Source organism: Hordeum vulgare, chromosome 3H (assembly GCF_904849725.1).
Source record: "Hordeum vulgare subsp. vulgare chromosome 3H, MorexV3_pseudomolecules_assembly, whole genome shotgun sequence".
NCBI classification, from domain to species: Eukaryota; Viridiplantae; Streptophyta; class Magnoliopsida; order Poales; family Poaceae; genus Hordeum; species Hordeum vulgare.
In genome coordinates this window covers 621,198,907-621,218,104 of record NC_058520.1, presented here as the reverse complement: position 1 = coordinate 621,218,104, position 19,198 = coordinate 621,198,907, and positions in this window count along the sequence as shown.

The following is a 19,198-nucleotide window of genomic DNA, read 5'->3' as shown; positions in this document are numbered from 1 at the left end:
AAGTCTCTTTACTCGTTCCGTAATACAAGATCCCGCAACTTACACTAAGTTACATTGCTTGCAAGGCTTGTGTGTGATGTTGTATTACCGAGTGGGCCCCGAGATACCTCTCCGTCACACGGAGTGACAAATCCCAGTCTTGATCCATACTAACTCAACTAACACCTTCGGAGATACCTGTAGAGCATCTTTATAGTCACCCAGTTACGTTGCGACGTTTGATACACACAAAGCATTCCTCCGGTGTCAGTGAGTTATATGATCTCATGGTCATAGGAATAAATACTTGACACGCAGAAAACACTAGCAACAAAATGACACTATCAACATGCTACGTCTATTAGTTTGGGTCTAGTCCATCACGTGATTCTCCCAATGACGTGATCCAGTTATCAAGCAACAACACCTTGTTCATAATCAGAAGACACTGACTATCATCGATCAACTAGCTAGCCAACTAGAGGCATGCTAGGTACGGTGTTTTGTCTATGTATCCACACATGTAAATGAGTCTTCATTCAATACAATTATAGCATGGATAATAAACTATTATCTTGATACAGGAATTATAATAATAACTATACATTTATTATTGCCTCTAGGGCATAATTCCAACACCCAAAATCAGTGACTAATAGCATAGAAAATTGGTCGTAATAGGCCAAAGCTGCGAGTTTTGACGAGTTCTCCTTAACCGGACCCCGGGGTTCCCAAAACATTCGAATCGCGGGAGGTCCCAAAATGAGTGATTAACAGCATAAAAACGTGGCCAGAATAGGCTAAAACTTCGAGTTTTGACGAGTTCTCCGTAACCGGACCCCGGGGTTCCCAAAACGGTCGGATCGCAGGAGGACCCATAATGAGTGACTAACAACATAAAAACGTGGCCAAAATAGGCTAAAACTTCGAGTTTTGACGAGTTCCCTGTAACAGGACGCCGCGGTTCCCGAAACGTTTGGATCGCAGAGGGAACCAAAATCAGTGACCAATAGCTTACAAAACATGCCAGAATAGGCCAAAATCGCGATTTTTGACGAGTTCCCCCGTAATCGGACCCCGGGGTTCCCGAAACTTTCCGATCACAGCGTGACCCAAAATCAGTGAGTAATAGCATACAAAACTAGTCAAAATAGGCCAAAACTGTGTGTTTTGACGAGTTTCATGTAAGCGGACATCGGGTTCCCGAAACGTTTGGATCGCAGCGGGACCCGAAATTAGCGAGTAATAGCATAGAAAACTGGCTGGAGTAGGCCAAAATTGCGAGTTTTCACGAGTTCCCCGTAACCGGACACCGGGGTTCCCGAAACGGTCGGATCGCAGCGGAAACCAAAATGAGTGACTAATAGCATACAAAATTGGCCAGGATAGGCCAAAACTGCATGTTTTGACGAGTTCCACGTAACCGGACCCCGGGGTGTTGGGGAACGTCGCATGGGAAACGAAAATTTTCTTACGCGCACGAAGACCTATCATGGTGATGTCCATCTACGAGAGGGGATGAGTGATCTACGTACCCTTGTAGATCGTACAGCAGAAGCGTTAGAGAACGCGGTTGATGTAGTGGAACGTCCTCACATCCCTCGATCCGCCCCGCGAACAATCCCGCGATCAGTCCCACGATCTAGTACCGAACTGACGGCACCTCCGCGTTCAGCACACGTACAGCTCGACGATGATCTCGGCCTTCTTGATCCAGCAAGAGAGACGGAGAGGTAGAAGAGTTCTCCGGCAGCGTGACGGCGCTCCGGAGGTTGGTGATGATCTCGTCTCAGCAGGGCTCCGCCCGAGCTCCGCAGAAACGCGATCTAGAGGAAAAACTATGGAGGTATGTGGTCGGGCAGCCGTGAGAAAGTCGTCTCAAATCTGCCCTAAAAGCCCCATATATATAGGAGGAGGGAGGGGGACCTTGCCTTGGGGTCCAAGGGACCCTCAAGGGGTCGGCCGAGCCAAGGGGAGGAGGACTCCCCCCCCAAACCGAGTTGGACTTGGTTTGGTGGGAGGAGTCCCCCTGCCTTCCCACTTCCTTCCTCTTTTTTTTTCTTTTTCCTTTGATTTCCTTCTCTTGGCGCATAGGCCCCCTTGGGGCTGTCCCACCAGCCCACTAAGGGCTGGTGTGTCTCCCCAAAGCCTATGGGCTTCCCCGGGGTGGGTTGCCCCCCCCCCTGGTGAACTCCCGGAACCCATTCGTCATTCCCGGTACATTCCCGGTAACTCCGAAAACCTTCCGGTAATCAAATGAGGTCATCCTATATATCAATCTACGTTTCCGGACCATTCCGGAAACCCTCGTGACGTCCGTGATCTCATCCGGGACTCCGAACAACATTCGGTAACCAACCATATAACTCAAATACGCATAAAACAACGTCGAACCTTAAGTGTGCAGACCCTGCGGGTTCGAGAACTATGTAGACATGACCCGAGAGACTCCTTGGTAAATATCCAATAGCGGGACCTGGATGCCCATATTGGATCCTACATATTCTACGAAGATCTTATCGTTTGAACCTCAGTGCCAAGGATTCGTATAATCCCGTATGTCATTCCCTTTGTCCTTCGGTATGTTACTTGCCCGAGATTCGATCGTCAGTATCGGCATACCTATTTCAATCTCGTTTACCGGCAAGTCTCTTTACTCGTTCCGTAATACAAGATCCCGCAACTTACACTAAGTTACATTGCTTGCAAGGCTTGTGTGTGATGTTGTATTACCGAGTGGGCCCCGAGATACCTCTTCGTCACACGGAGTGACAAATCCCAGTCTTGATCCATACTAAATCAACTAACACCTTCGGAGATACCTGTAGAGCATCTTTATAGTCACCCAGTTACATTGCGACGTTTGATACACACAAAGCATTCCTCCGGTGTTAGTGAGTTATATGATCTCATGGTCATAGGAATAAATACTTGACACGCAGAAAACAGTAGCAACAAAATGACACGATCAACATGCTACGCCTATTAGTTTGGGTCTAGTCCATCACGTGATTCTCCCAATGACGTGATCCAGTTATCAAGCAACAACACCTTGTTCATAATCAGAAAACACTGACTATCATCGATCAATTGGCTAGCCAACTAGAGGCATGCTAGGGACGGTGTTTTGTCTATGTTTCCACACATGTAAATGAGTCTTCATTCAATACAATTATAGCATGGATAATAAACTATTATCTTGATACAGGAATTATAATAATAACTATACATTTATTATTGCCTCTAGGGCATAATTCCAACACGGGGTTCCTAAAACATTCGGATCAGAGCGGGACCCTAAACCAGTGAGTAATATTATACAGAACTCGTCACAATAGGCCAAAACTGCGATTTTTTACGAGTTCCCCGTAACCGGACCCCGGGCTTCCCGAAACGTTCGGATCACAACCGGACACAAAATGAGTAACTAATAGCATACAAAACTGGCCGGAATAGGCCTAAACTACGAGTTCTGACGAGTTCCACGTAACCGGACACTAGGATCCCGAAACATTCGGATCACATCGGGACCCAAAATCAGTGACTAATAGCATAGAAAATTTGTCGTAATAGGCCAAAAGTGCGAGTTTTGACGAGTTCTCCATAACCGGACCCCGGGGTTCCCAACACGTTTGGATCGCAGCGGGAACAAAAATCAGTGAGTAATAGCTTGCAAAACATGCGAGAATAGGCCAAAATCACGATTTTTGATGACTTCTCCGTAACCGGACCCGAGGGTTCCCGAAACTTTCGGATCGCAGCGGGACCCAAAAATCAGTGAGTGCATACAAAAATATTCTGAATAGGCCAAAATAGGGTGTTTTGACGAGTTCCACGTAATCGGACATCGGGGTTCCCGAGACGTTCGGATCGCAGCGGGACCCGGAATCAATGAGTAATAGCATAGAAAACTGGCCGGAATAGGCCAAAACTGCGAGTTTTGACGAGTTCCCCGTAACCGGACCCCCGAGGTTCCCGAAACGTTCGGATCGCAGCGGAAACCAAAATAAGTGACTAATAGCATACAAAACTGGCCAGGATAGGCCAAAACTGAGTGTTTTGAGGAGTTCAACGTAACCGGACCCCGGGTTCCTAAAACATTCGGTTCGGCGCGGGACCCAAAATTAGTGAGTGATATTATACAGAACTGGTCAAAATAGGCCAAAACTGCGATTTTTTACGAGTTCCCCGTAATCGGACCCCGAGGTTCCCAAAACGTTCGGATCGCGGGAGGACACAAAATGAGTGACTAACATAACAAATGTGGCCCGAATAGGCTAAAATTTCGAGTTTTGACGAGTTCCCCGTAAACGGACCCCGGGATTCCCAAAACGTTTGGATCGCAGCGGGGACCAAAATCAGTGACTAATATCTTACAAACCATGCCAGAATAGGCAAAAATCACGATTTTTGACGAGTTCCCCGTAACCCGACCCCGGGGTTCCTGAAACTTTCGGATCACAGCGGAAACCAAAATCAGTGAGTAATAGCATACAAAACTAGTCAGAATAGGCCAAAACTGCGTGTTTTGACGAGTTTCATGTAACCGGACATCAGGGTTCCCGAAACGTTCGGATCGCAGCGGGACCGAAATCAGTGAGTAATAGCATAGAAAACTGGCCGGAATAGGCCAGAACTGCGTGTTTTGGACGAGTTCCCCGTAACCGAACCCCGAGGTTTCCAAAACGTTCGGATCGCAGCGGAAACCAAAATGAGTGACTAATAGCATACTAAACTGGTCAGGATAGGCCAAAACTACGTGTTTTCACGAGTTCCACGTAACCGGACCACGAGGTTCCTGAAAAATTCGGATCGGAGCGGTACCCAAAGTCAGTGAGTAATATTACACAGAACTGGTCACAATAGGCCAAAATTGTGATTTTTTACGAGTTCCCCGTAAAGGGACCCCGGGGTTCCCGAAACGTTCGGATCACAACGGGACACAAAATGAGTGACTAATAGCAAACAAAACTGGCCAGATAGGCCGAAACTATGAGTTTTCACGAGTTCCACGTAACCGGACCCGAGGGTTCCCGAAACATTCGGATCACATCGGGACCCAAAATCAGTGACTAATAGCATAGAAAATTGGTCGTAATAGGCCAAAACTACGAGTTTTGACGAGTTCTCCTTAACCGGACCCCGGGGTTCCCAAAACATTCGGATCGCGGGAGGACCCAAAATTAGTGACTAACAGCATAAAAACCTGGCCAGAATAGGCTAAAACTTCGAGTTTTGACGAGTTCTCCGTAACCGGACCCCGGGGTTCCCAAAACGTTCGGATCGCAGGAGGACCCATAATGAGTGACTAACAACATAAAAACGTGGCCAAAATAGGCTAAAACTTCGAGTTTTGACGAGTTCCCCGTAACAGGACGCCGCGGTTCCCGAAACGTTTGGATCGCAGAGGGAACCAAAATCAGTGACTAATAGCTTACAAAACATGCCAGAATAGGCCAAAATCGTGATTTTTGATGAGTTCCCCGTAATCAGACCCCGGGGTTCCCGAAACTTTCGGATCACAGTGTGACCCAAAATCAGTGAGTAATAGCATACAAAACTAGTCAAAATAGGCCAAAACTGTGTGTTTTGACGAGTTTCATGTAAGCGGTCATCGGGTTCCCGAAACGTTTGGATCGCAGCGGGACCCGAAATTAGTGAGTAATAGCATAGAAAACTGGCTCGAGTAGGCCAAAATTGCGAGTTTTCACGAGTTCCCCGTAACCGGACACCGGGGTTCCCGAAACGTTCGGATCGCAGCGGAAACCAAAATGAGTGACTACTAGTATACAAAATTGGCCAGGATAGGCCAAAACTGCTTGTTTTGACGAGTTCCACATAACCGGACCCCGGGGTTCCTGAAACATTCGGATCAGAGCGGGACCCTAAACCAGTGAGTAATATTATACAGAACTCGTCACAATAGGCCAAAACTGCGATTTTTTACGAGTTCCCCGTAATCGGACCCCGGGCTTCCCGAAACGTTCGGATCACAACGGGACACAAAATGAGTAACTAATAGCGTACAAAACTGGCCGGAATAGGCCTAAACTACGAGTTCTGACGAGTTCCACGTAACCGGACACTAGGTTCCCGAAACATTCGGATCACATCGGGACCCAAAATCAGTGACTAATAGCATAGAAAATTGGTCGTAATAGGCCAAAAGTGCGAGTTTTGACGAGTTCGCCATAACCGGACCCCGGGGTTCCCAACACGTTTGGATCGCAGCGGGAACAAAAATCAGTGAGTAATAGCTTGCAAAACATGCGAGAATAGGCCAAAATCACGATTTTTGATGAGTTCTCCGTAACCGGACCCGAGGGTTCCCGAAACTTTCGGATCGTAGCGGGACCCAAAAATCAGTGAGTGCATACAAAAATATTCTGAATAGGCCAAAACAGGGTGTTTTGACAAGTTCCACGTAATCGGACATCGGGGTTCCCGAGACGTTCGGATCGCACCGGGACCCGGAATCAGTGAGTAATGGCATAGAAAACTGGCCAGAATAGGCCAAAACTGCGAGTTTTGACGAGTTCCCCGTAACCGGACCCCCGAGGTTCCCGAAACGTTCTGATCGCAGCGGAAACCAAAATAAGTGACTAATAGCATACAAAACTGGCCAGGATAGGCCAAAACTGAGTGTTTTGAGGAGTTCAACGTAACCGGACCCCGGGTTCCTAAAACATTTGGTTCGGCGCGGGACCCAAAATTAGTGAGTGATATTATACAGAACTGGTCACAATAGGCCAAAACTGCGATTTTTTACGAGTTCCCCGTAACCGGACCCCGAGGTTCCCAAAACGTTCGGATCGCGGGAGGACACAAAATGAGTGACAAACATAACAAATGTGGCCCGAATAGGCTAAAACTTCGAGTTTTGACGAGTTCCCCGTAAACGGACCCCGGGGTTCCCAAAACGTTTGGATCGCAGCGGGGACCATAATCAGTGACTAATATCTTACAAAACATGCCAGAATAGGCAAAAATTGCGATTTTGACGAGTTCCCCGTAACCCGACCCCGGGGTTCCTTTAACTTTCGGATCGCAGCGGAAACCAAAATCAGTGAGTAATAGCATACAAAACTAGTCAGAATAGGCCAAAACTGCGTGTTTTGACGTTTTTCATGTAACCGGACATCAGGGTTCCCGAAACGTTCGGATCGCAGCGGGACCGAAATCAGTGAGTAATAGCATAGAAAACTGGCCGGAATAGGCCAAAACTGCGTGTTTTGGACGAGTTCCCCGTAACCGAACCCCGAGGTTTCCAAAACGTTCGGATCGCAGCGGAAACCAAAATGAGTAACTAATAGCATACAAAACTGGTCAGGATAGGCCAAAACTACGTGTTTTCACGAGTTCCACGTAACCGGACCACGAGGTTCCTGAAAAATTCGGATCGGAGCGGTACCCAAAGTCAGTGAGTAATATTACACAGAACTGGTCACGATAGGCCAAAATTGTGATTTTTTACGAGTTCCCCGTAAAGGGACCCCGGGGTTCCCGAAACGTTCGGATCACAACGGGACACAAAATGAGTGACTAATAGCATACAAAACTGGCAAGAATAGGCCGAAACTATGAGTTTTCACGAGTTCCACGTAACCGGACCAGAGGGTTCCCGAAACATTCGGATCACATCGGGACCCAAAATCAGTGACTAATAGCATAGAAAATTGGTCGTAATAGGCCAAAACTGCGAGTTTTGACGAGTTCTCCTTAACCGGACCCCGGAGTTCCCAAAACATTCGGATCGCGGGAGGACCCAAAATGAGTGACTAACAGCATAAAAACGTGGCCAGCATAGGCTAAAACTTCGAGTTTTGACGAGTTCTCCGTAACCGGACCCCGGGGTTCCCAAAATGTTCGGATCGCAGGAGGACCCATAATGAGTGACTAAAAACATAAAAACGTGGCCAAAATAGGCTAAAACTTCGAGTTTTGACGAGTTCCCCGTAACAGGATGCCGGGGTTCCCGAAACGTTTGGATCGCAGCGGGAACCAAAATCAGTGACTAATAGCTTAAAAAACATGCCAGAATAGGCAAAAATCGCGATTTTTGACGAGTTCCCCGTAACCGGACCCCGGGGTTCCCGAAACTTTCGGATCACAGCGTGACCCAAAATCAGTGAGTAATAGCATACAAAACTAGTCAAAATAGGCCAAAACTGTGTGTTTTGACGAGTTTCATGTAAGCGGACATCGGGGTTCCCGAAACGTTTGGATCGCGGCGGGACCCGAAATTAGTGAGTAATAGCATAGAAAACTGGCTGGAGTATGCCAAAATTGCGAGTTTTCACGAGTTCCCCGTAACCGGACACCTTGGTTCCTGAAACGTTCGGATCGCAGCGGAAACCAAAATGAGTGACTAATAGCATACAAAATTGGCCAGGATAGGCCAAAACTGCATGTTTTGACGAGTTCCACGTAACCGGACCCCGGGGTTCCTGAAACATTCGGATCAGAGCGGGACCCTAAACCAGTGAGTAATATTATACAGAACTAGTCACAATAGGCCAAAACTGCGATTTTTTACGAGTTCCCCGTAACGGGACCCCGGGCTTCCCGAAACGTTCGGATCACAACCGGACACAAAATGAGTAACTAATAGCATACAAAACTGGCCGGAATAGGCCTAAACTACGAGTTCGGACGAGTTCCACGTAACCGGACACTAGGTTCCCGAAACATTCGGATCACATCGGGACCCAAAATCAGTGACTAATAGCATAGAAAATTGGTCGTTATAGGCCAAAAGTGCGAGTTTTGACGAGTTCTCCATAACCGGACCCCGGGGTTCCCAACACGTTTGGATCGCAGCGGGAACAAAAATCAATTAGTAATAGCTTGCAAAACATGCGAGAATAGGCCAAAATCACGATTTTTGATGAGTTCTCCGTAACCGGACCTGAGGGTTCCCGAAACTTTCGGATCGCAGCGGGACCCAAAAATCAGTGAGTGCATACAAAAATATTCTGAATAGGCCAAAACAGGCTGTTTTGACGAGTTCCACGTAATCGGACATCGGGGTTCCCGAGACGTTCGGATCGCAGCGGGACCCGGAATCAGTGAGTTATAGCATAGAAAACTGGCCGGAATAGGCCAAAACTGCGAGTTTTGACGAGTTCCCCGTAACCGGACCCCCGAGGTTCCCGAAACGTTCGGATCGCAGCGGAAACCAAAATAAGTGACTAATAGCATACAAAAAAGGCCAGGATAGGCCAAAACTGAGTGTTTTGAGGAGTTCAACGTAACCGGACCCCGGGTTCCTAAAACATTTGGTTCGGCGCGGGACCCAAAATTAGTGAGTGATATTATACAGAACTGGTCACAATAGGCCAAAACTGCGATTTTTTACGAGTTCCCCGTAACCGGACCCCGGGGTTCCCAAAATGTTCGGATCGCGGGAGGACACAAAATGAGTGACTAACATAACAAATGTGGCCCGAATAGGCTAAAACGTCGAGTTTTGACGAGTTCCCCGTAACCGGACCCCGGGGTTCCCAAAACGTTTGGATCACAGCGGGGACCAAAATCAGTGACTAATATCTTACAAAACATGCCAGAATAGGCAAAAATCGCGATTTTTTACGAGTTCCCCGTAACTGGACCCCGGGGTTCCTGAAACTTTCGGATCGCAGCGGAAACCAAAATCAGTGAGTAATAGCATACAAAACTAGTCAGAATAGGCCAAAACTGCGTGTTTTGACGAGTTTCATGTAACCGGACATCAGGGTTCCCGAAACGTTCGGATCGCAGCGGGACCGAAATCAGTGAGTAATAGCATAGAAAACTGGCCGGAATAGGCCAAAACTGTGAGTTTTGGACGAGTTCCCCGTAACCGAACCCCGAGGTTTCCAACACGGTCGGGTCGCAGCGGAAACCAAAATGAGTGACTAATAGCATACAAAACTGGTCAGGATAGGCCAAAACTATGTGTTTTCACGAGTTCCACGTAACCGGACCACGAGGTTCCTGAAAAATTCGGATCGGAGCGGTACCCAAAGTCAGTGAGTAATATTACACAGAACTGGTCACAATAGGCCAAAATTGTGATTTTTTACGAGTTCCCCGTAAAGGGACCCCGGGGTTCCCGAAGCGTTCGGATCACAACGGGACACAAAATGAGTGACTAATAGCATACAAAACTGGCCAGATAGGCCGAAACTATGAGTTTTCACGAGTTCCACGTAACCGGACCCGAGGGTTCCCGAAACATTCGGATCACATCGGGACCCAAAATCAGTGACTAATAGCATAGAAAATTGGTCGTAATAGGCCAAAACTACGAGTTTTGACGAGTTCTCCTTAACCGGACCCCGGGGTTCCCAAAACATTCGGATCGCGGGAGGACCCAAAATGAGTGACTAACAGCATAAAAACCTGGCCACAATAGGCTAAAATTCGAGTTTTGACGAGTTCTCCGTAACCGGACCCCGGGGTTCCCAAAACGTTCGGATCGCAGGAGGACCCATAATGAGTGACTAACAACATAAAAACGTGGCCAAAATAGGCTAAAACTTCGAGTTTTGACGAGTTCCCCGTAACAGGACGCCGCGGTTCCCGAAACGTTTGGATCGCAGAGGGAACCAAAATGAGTGACTAATAGCTTACAAAACATGCCAGAATAGGCCAAAATCGTGATTTTTGATGAGTTCCCCGTAATCGGACCCCGGGGTTCCCGAAACTTTCGGATCACAGTGTGACCCAAAATCAGTGAGTAATAGCATACAAAACTAGTCAAAATAGGCCAAAACTGTGTGTTTTGACGAGTTTCATGTAAGCGGACATCGGGTTCCCGAAACGTTTGGATCGCAGCGGGACCCGAAATTAGTGAGTAATAGCATAGAAAACTGGCTGGAGTAGGCCAAAATTGCGAGTTTTCACGAGTTCCCCATAACCGGACACCGGGGTTCCCGAAACGTTCGGATCGCAGCGGAAACCAAAATGAGTGACTACTAGTATACAAAATTGGCCAGGATAGGCCAAAACTGCATGTTTTGACGAGTTCCACGTAACCGGACCCCGGGGTTCCTGAAACATTCGGATCAGAGCGGGACCCTAAACCAGTGAGTAATATTATACAGAACTCGTCACAATAGGCCAAAACTGCGATTTTTTACGAGTTCCCCGTAACCGGACCCCGGGCTTCCCGAAACGTTCGGATCACAACCGGACACAAAATGAGTAACTAATAGCATACAAAACTGGCCGGAATAGGCCTAAACTACGAGTTCTGACGAGTTCCACGTCACCGGACACTAGGTTCCCGAAACATTCGGATCACATCGGGACCCAAAATCAGTGACTAATAGCATAGAAAATTGGTCGTAATAGGCCAAAAGTGCGAGTTTTGACGAGTTCGCCATAACCGGACCCCGGGGTTCCCAACACGTTTGGATCGCAGCGGGAACAAAAATCAGTGAGTAATAGCTTGCAAAACATGCGAGAATAGGCCAAAATCACGATTTTTGATGAGTTCTCCGTAACCGGACCCGAGGGTTCCCGAAACTTTCGGATCGCAGCGGGACCCAAAAATCAGTGAGTGCATACAAAAATATTCTGAATAGGCCAAAACAGGGTGTTTTGACGAGTTCCACGTAATCGGACATCGGGGTTCCCGAGACGTTCGGATCGCACCGGGACCCGGAATCAGTGAGTAATGGCATAGAAAACTGGCCGGAATAGGCCAAAACTGCGAGTTTTGACGAGTTCCCCGTAACCGGACCCCCGAGGTTCCCGAAACGTTCGGATCGCAGCGGAAACCAAAATAAGTGACTAATAGCATACAAAACTGGCCAGGATAGGCCAAAACTGAGTGTTTTGAGGAGTTCAACGTAACCGGACCCCGGGTTCCTAAAACATTCGGTTCGGCGCGGGACCCAAAATTAGTGAGTGATATTATACAGAACTGGTCACAATAGGCCAAAACTGCGATTTTTTACGAGTTCCCCGTAACCGGACCCCGAGGTTCCCAAAACGTTCGGATCGCGGGAGGACACAAAATGAGTGACAAACATAACAAATGTGGCCCGAATAGGCTAAAACTTCGAGTTTTGACGAGTTCCCCGTAAACGGACACCGGGGTTCCCAAAACGTTTGGATCGCAGCGGGGACCAAAATCAGTGACTAATATCTTACAAAACATGCCAGAATAGGCAAAAATTGCGATTTTGACGAGTTCCCCGTAACCGGACCCCGGGGTTCCTGAAACTTTCGGATCGCAGCGGAAACCAAAATCAGTGAGTAATAGCATACAAAACTAGTCAGAATAGGCCAAAACTGCGTGTTTTGACGAGTTTCATGTAACCGGACATCAGGGTTCCCGAAACGTTCGGATCGCAGCGGGACCGAAATCAGTGAGTAATAGCATAGAAAACTGGCCGGAATAGGCCAAAACTGTGAGTTTTGGACGAGTTCCCCGTAACCGAACCCCGAGGTTTCCAACACGGTCGGGTCGCAGCGGAAACCAAAATGAGTGACTAATAGCATACAAAACTGGTCAGGATAGGCCAAAACTACGTGTTTAGACGACTTCCACGTAACCGGACCACGAGGTTCCTGAAAAATTCGGATCGGAGCGGGACCTAAAGTCAGTGAGTAATATTACACAGAACTGGTCACAATAGGCCAAAACTGTGATTTTTTACGAGTTCCCCGTAAAAGGACCCCGGGGTTCCCGAAACGTTTGGATCACAACGGGACACAAAATGAGTGACTAATAGCATACAAAACTGGCCGGAATAGGCCGAAACTACAAGTTTTCACGACTTCCACGTAACCGGGCCCGAGGGTTCCCGAAACATTCGGATCACATCGAGACCCAAAATCAGTGACTAATAGCATAGAAAATTGATCGTAATAGGCCAAAACTGCGAGTTTTGACGAGTTCTCCTTAACCGGACCCCGGGGTTCCCAAAACATTCGGATCGCGGGAGGACCCAAAATGAGTGACTAACAGCATAAAAACGTGGCCAGAATAGGCTAAAACTTCGAGTTTTGACGAGTTCTCCGTAACCGGACCATGGGGTTCCCAAAACGTTCGGATCGCAGGAGGACCCATAATGAGTGACTAACAACATAGAAACGTGGCCAAAATAGGCTAAAACTTCGAGTTTTGACGAGTTCCCCGTAACGGGACGCCGGGGTTCCCGAAACGTTTGGATCGCAGCGGGAACCAAAATCAGTGACTAATAGCTTACAAAACATGCCAGAATAGGCCAAAATCGCGATTTTTGACGAGGTCCCCCTAACCGGACCCTGGGGTTCCCGAAACTTTCGGATCACAGCGGGACCCAAAATCAGTGAGTAATAGCATACAAACTAGTCAAAATAGGCCAAAACTGTGTGTTTTGACGAGTTTCATGTAAGCGGACATCGGGGTTCCCGAAACGTTTGGATCGCGGCGGGACCCGAAATTAGTGAGAAATTGCATAGAAAACTGGCTGCAGTAGGCCAAAATTGTGAGTTTTCACGAGTTCCCCGTAACCGGACACCGGGGTTCCCGAAACGTTCGGATCGCAGCGGAAACCAAAATGAGTGACTAATAGCATACAAAACTGGCCAGGATAGGCCAAAACTGCATGTTTTGACGAGTTCCACGTAACCGGACCCCAGGGTTCCTGAAACATTCGGATCAGAGCGGGACCCTAAATCAGTGAGTAATATTATACAGAACTGGTCACAATAGGCCAAAACTGCGATTTTTTACGAGTTCCCCGTAACCGGACCCCGGGGTTCCCGAAACATTCGGATCACAACCGGACACAAAATGAGTAACTAATAGCATACAAAACTGGCCGGAATAGGCCTAAACTATGAGTTCTGATGAGTTCCACGTAACCGGACACTAGGTTCCCGAAACATTCGGATCACATCGGGACCCAAAATCAGTGACTAATAGCATAGAAAATTGGTCGTAATATTCCAAAACTGCGATTTTTTACGAGTTCTCCATAACTGGACCCCGGGGTTCCCAAAATGTTTGGATCGCGGGAGGACCCAAAATGAGTGAATAACAGCATAAAAACGTGGCCAGAATAGGCTAAAACTTCGAGTTTTGACGAGTTCCCTGTAACCGGACCGCGGGGTTCCCGAAATGTTTGGATCGCAGCGGGAACCAAAATCAGTGAGTACTAGCTTACAAAGTATGCGAGAATAGGCCAAAATCGCGATTTTTGACGAGTTCCCCGTAACCGGACCCGAGGGTTCCCGAAACTTTCGGATCCCAGCGGGACCCAAAAATCAGTGAGTGCATACAAAACTAGTCTGAAAAGGCCAAAACTGCGTGTTGTGACGAGTTCCACGTAACCGGACATCGGGGTTCCCGAGACGTTCGGATCGCAACGGGACCCGAACTTAGTGAGTAATAGCATAGAAAACTGGGTGGAGTAGGCCAAAATTGTGAGTTTTGACGAGTTCCCCGTAACCGGACCCCGAGGTTCCCGAAACGTTCGGATCGCAACGGAAACCAAAATAAGTGACTAATAGCATACAAAACTGGCCAGGATAGGCCAAAACTGCGTGTTTTGACGAGTTCAACGTAACCGGACCCTGGGTTCCTAAACCATTCGGTTCGGCGCGGGACCCAAAATTAGTGAGTGATATTATACAGAACTGGTCACAATAGGCCAAAACTGCGATTTTGTACGAGTTCCCCGTAACCGGACCCCGGGGTTCCCAAAACGTTCGGATCGCGGGAGGACCCAAAATGAGTGACTAACATCATAAAAACGTGGCCAGAATAGGCTAAAACTTCGAGATTTGACGAGTTCCCCGTAACCGGACCCCGGGGTTCCCAAAACATATGGACAGCAGCGGGGACCAAAATCAGTGACTAATAGCTTACAAAACATGCGAAAATAGACCAAAATCGCGATTTTTGATGAGTTCCCCGTAACCGGACCCCGGGGTTCCTGAAACTTTCGGATCGCAACGGAAACCGAAATCAGTGAGTAATAGCATACAAAACTAGTCAGATAGGCCAAAACTGCGTGTTTTGACGAGTTTCATGTAACCGGACATCAAGGTTCCCGAAACGTTCGGATCGAAGCGGGACCGAAATCAGTGAGTAAGAGGATAGAAAACTGGCCGGAATAGGCCAAAACTGCGAGTTTTGGACGAGTTCCCCGTAACCGAACCCCGAGGTTCCCAAAACGTTCGGATCGCAGCGGAAACCAAAATGAGTGACTAATAGCATACAAAACTGGTCAGGATAGGCCAAAACTACGTGTTTTGACGAGTTCCACGTAATCGGACCACGAGGTTCCTGAAAAATTCGGATCGGAGCGGGACCCAAAGTCAGTGAGTAATATTACACAGAACTGGTCACAATAGGCCAAAACTGTGATTTTTTACGAGTTCCCCGTAAAAGGACCCCGGGGTTACCAAAACGTTCGGATCACAACGGGACACAAAATGAGTGACTAATAGCATACAAAACTGGCCGGAATAGGCGGAAACTACAAGTTTTCACGAGTTCCACGTAACCGGACCCGAGGGTTCCCGAAACATTCGGATCACATCGGGACCCAAAATCAGTGACTAATAGCATAGAAAATTGGTCGTAATAGGCCAAAACTGCGAGTTTTGACGAGTTCTCCTTAACCGGCCCCGGGGTTCCCAAAACATTCGGATCGCGGGAGGACCCAAAATGAGTGATTAACAGCATAAAAACGTGGACAGAATAGGCTAAAACTTCGAGTTTTGACGAGTTCTCCGTAATCGGACCCCGGGGTTCCCAAAACGTTCGGATCGCAGGAGAACCCATAATGAGTGACTAACAGCATAAAAACGTGGCCAAAATAGGCTAAAACTTTGAGTTTTGACGAGTTCCCCGTAACCGGACGCCGGGGTTCCCGAAACAATTGGATCGCAGCGGGAACCAAAATCAGTGACTAATAGCTTACAAAACATGCCAGAATAGGCCAAAATCGCAATTTTTGACGAGTTCCCCGTAACCGGACCCCGGGGTTCCCGAAACTTTCGGATCACAGCAGGACCCAAAATCAGTGAGTAATGGCATACAAAACTAGTCAAAATAGGCCAAAACTGTGTGTTTTGACGAGTTTCATGTAAGCGGACATCGGGGTTCCCGAAACATTCGGATCGCTGCGGGACCCGAAATTAGTGAGTAATTGCATAGAAAACTGGCTGCAGTAGGCCAAAATTGCGAGTTTTGACGAGTTCCCCGTAACCGGACACCGGGGTTCCCAAAACGTTCGGATCGCAGCGGAAACCAAAATGAGTGACTAATAGCATACAAAACTGGCGAGGATAGGCCAAAACTGCATGTTTTGACGAGTTCCACGTAACCGGACCCCGGGGTTCCTGAATTATTTGGATCGGAGCGGGACCCTAAATCATTGAGTAATATTATACAAAACTGGTCACAATAGGCCAAAACTGCAATTTTTTACGAGTTCCACGTAACCGGACCCCGGGGTTCCCGAAACGTTCGGATCACAACCAGACACAAAATGAGTAACTAATAGCATACAAAACTGGCCGGAATAGGCCTAAACTACGAGTTTTGACGAGTTCCACGTAACCGGACACTAGGTTCCCGAAACATTCGGATCACATCGGGACCCAAAATCAGTGACTAATAGCATAGAAAATTGGTCGTAATATTCCAAAACTGCGATTTTTTACGAGTTCTCCATAACTGGACCCCGGGGTTCCCAAAATGTTTGGATCGCGGGAGGACCCAAAATGAGTGAATAACAACATAAAAACGTGGCCAGAATAGGCTAAAACTTCGAAATTTGACGAGTTCCCCGTAACCGGACCGCGGGGTTCCCGAAACATTTGGATCGCAGCGGGAACAAAAATCAGTGAGTAATAGGTTACAAAGCATGCGAGAATAGGCCAAAATCGCGATTTTTGACGAGTTCCCCGTAATCGGACCCGAGGGTTCCCGAAACTTTCGGATCCCAGCGGGACCCAAAAATCAGTGAGTGCATACAAAACTAGTCTGAAAAGGCCAAAACTGCGTGTTCTGACGAGTTCCACGTAACCGGACATCGGGGTTCCCGAGACGTTGGGATCGCAGCGGGACCCGAAATTAGTGAGTAATGGCATAGAAACCTGGCTCGAGTAGGCCAAAATTGTGAGTTTTGACGAGTTCCCCGTAACCGGACCCCGAGGTTCCCGAAACGTTCGGATCGCAGCGGAAACCAAAATAAGTGACTAATAGCATACAAAACTGGCCAGGATAGGCCAAAACTGCGTGTTTTGACGAGTTCAACGTAACCGGACCCCGGGTTCCTAAAACATTCGGTTCGGCGCGGGACCCAAAATTAGTGAGTGATATTATACAGAACTGGTCACAATAGGCCAAAACTGCGATTTTGTACGAGTTCCCCGTAACCAGACCCCGGGGTTCCCAAAACGTCCGGATCGCAGGGGGGCCAAAATGAGTGACTAAAATCATAAAAACGTGGCCAGAATAGGCTAAAACTTCGAGATTTGACGAGTTCCCCGTAACCGGACCTCGGGGTTCCCAAAATGTTTGGGTCGCAGTGGGAACCAAAATTAGTGACTAATAGCTTACAAAACATGCCAAAATAAGCCAAAATCGCGATTTTTGACGAGTTCCCCGTAACCGGACCACGGGGTTCCTAAAACTTTCGGATCGCAGCGGAAACCAAAATCAGTGAGTAATAGCATACAAAACTAGTGAGAATAGGCCAAAACTGCGTGTTTTGACGAGTTTCATGTAACCGGACATCAAGGTTCCCGAAACGTTCGGATCGCAGCGAGACCGAAATCAATGAGTAAGAGGATAGAAAACTGGCCGGAATAGGCCAAAACTACGAGTTTTGGACGAGTTCCCCTTAACCGAACCCCGAGGTTCCCAAAACATTCGGATCGCAGCGGAAACCAAAATGAGTGACTAATGGCATACAAAACTGGTTAGGATAGGCCAAAACAACATGTTTTGACGAGTTCCACGTAACCGGACCACGAGGTTCCTGAAAAATTCGGATCGGAGCGGCACCCAAAGTCAGTGAGTAATATAACACAGAACTGGTCACAATAGGCCAAAACTGTGATTTTTTACGAGTTCCCCGTAAAAGGACCCCGGGGTTCCCAAAACGTTCGGATCACAACGGGACACAAAATGAGTGACTAATAGCATACAAAACTGGCCGGAATAGGCCGAAACTACAAGTTTTCACGACTTCAACGTAACCGGGCCCGATGGTTCCCGAAACATTCGGATCACATCGGGACCCAAAATCAGTGACTAATAGCATAGAAAATTGGTCGTAATAGGCCAAAACTGCAAGTTTTGACGAGTTCTCCTTAACCGGACCCCGGGGTTCCCAAAACATTCGGATCGCGGGAGGACCCAAAATGAGTGATTAACAGCATAAAAACGTGGCCAGAATAGGCTAAAACTTCGAGTTTTGACGAGTTCTCCATAACCGGACCCCGGGGTTCCCAAAACGTTCGGATCGCAGGAGGACCCATAATGAGTGACTAACAACATAAAAACGTGGCCAAAATAGGCTAAAACTTTGAGTTTTGACGAGTTCCCCATAACCGGACGCCGGGGTTCCCGAAACGTTTGGATCGCAGCGGGAACCAAAATCAGTGACTAATAGCTTACAAAACACGCCAGAATAGGCCAAAATCGCGATTTTTTACGAGTTCCCCGTAACCGGACCCCGGGGTTCCCGAAACTTTCGGATCACAGCGGGACCCAAAATCAGTGAGTAATAGCATACAAAACTAGTCAAAATAGGCCAAAACTGTGTGTTTTGACGAGTTTCATGTAAGCGGACATCGGGGTTCCCGAAACATTCGGATCGCAGCGGGACCCGAAATTAGTGAGTAATTGCATAGAAAACTGGCTGCAGTAGGCCAAAATTGCGAGTTTTGACGAGTTCCCCGTAACAGGAGACCGGGGTTCCCAAAACGTTCGGATCGCAGCGGAAACCAAAATGAGTGACTAATTGCATACAAAACTGGCCAGGATAGGCCAAAACTGCATGTTTTGACGAGTTCCACGTAACCGGACCTCGGGGTTCCTGAAACATTCGGATCGGAGCGGGACCCTAAATCAGTGAGTAATATTATACAAAACTGGTCACAATAGGCCAAAACTGCAATTCTTTACGAGTTCCACGTAACCGGACCCCGGGGTTCCCGAAACGTTCGGATCACAACCGGACACAAAATGAGTAACTAATAGCATACAAAACTGGCCGGA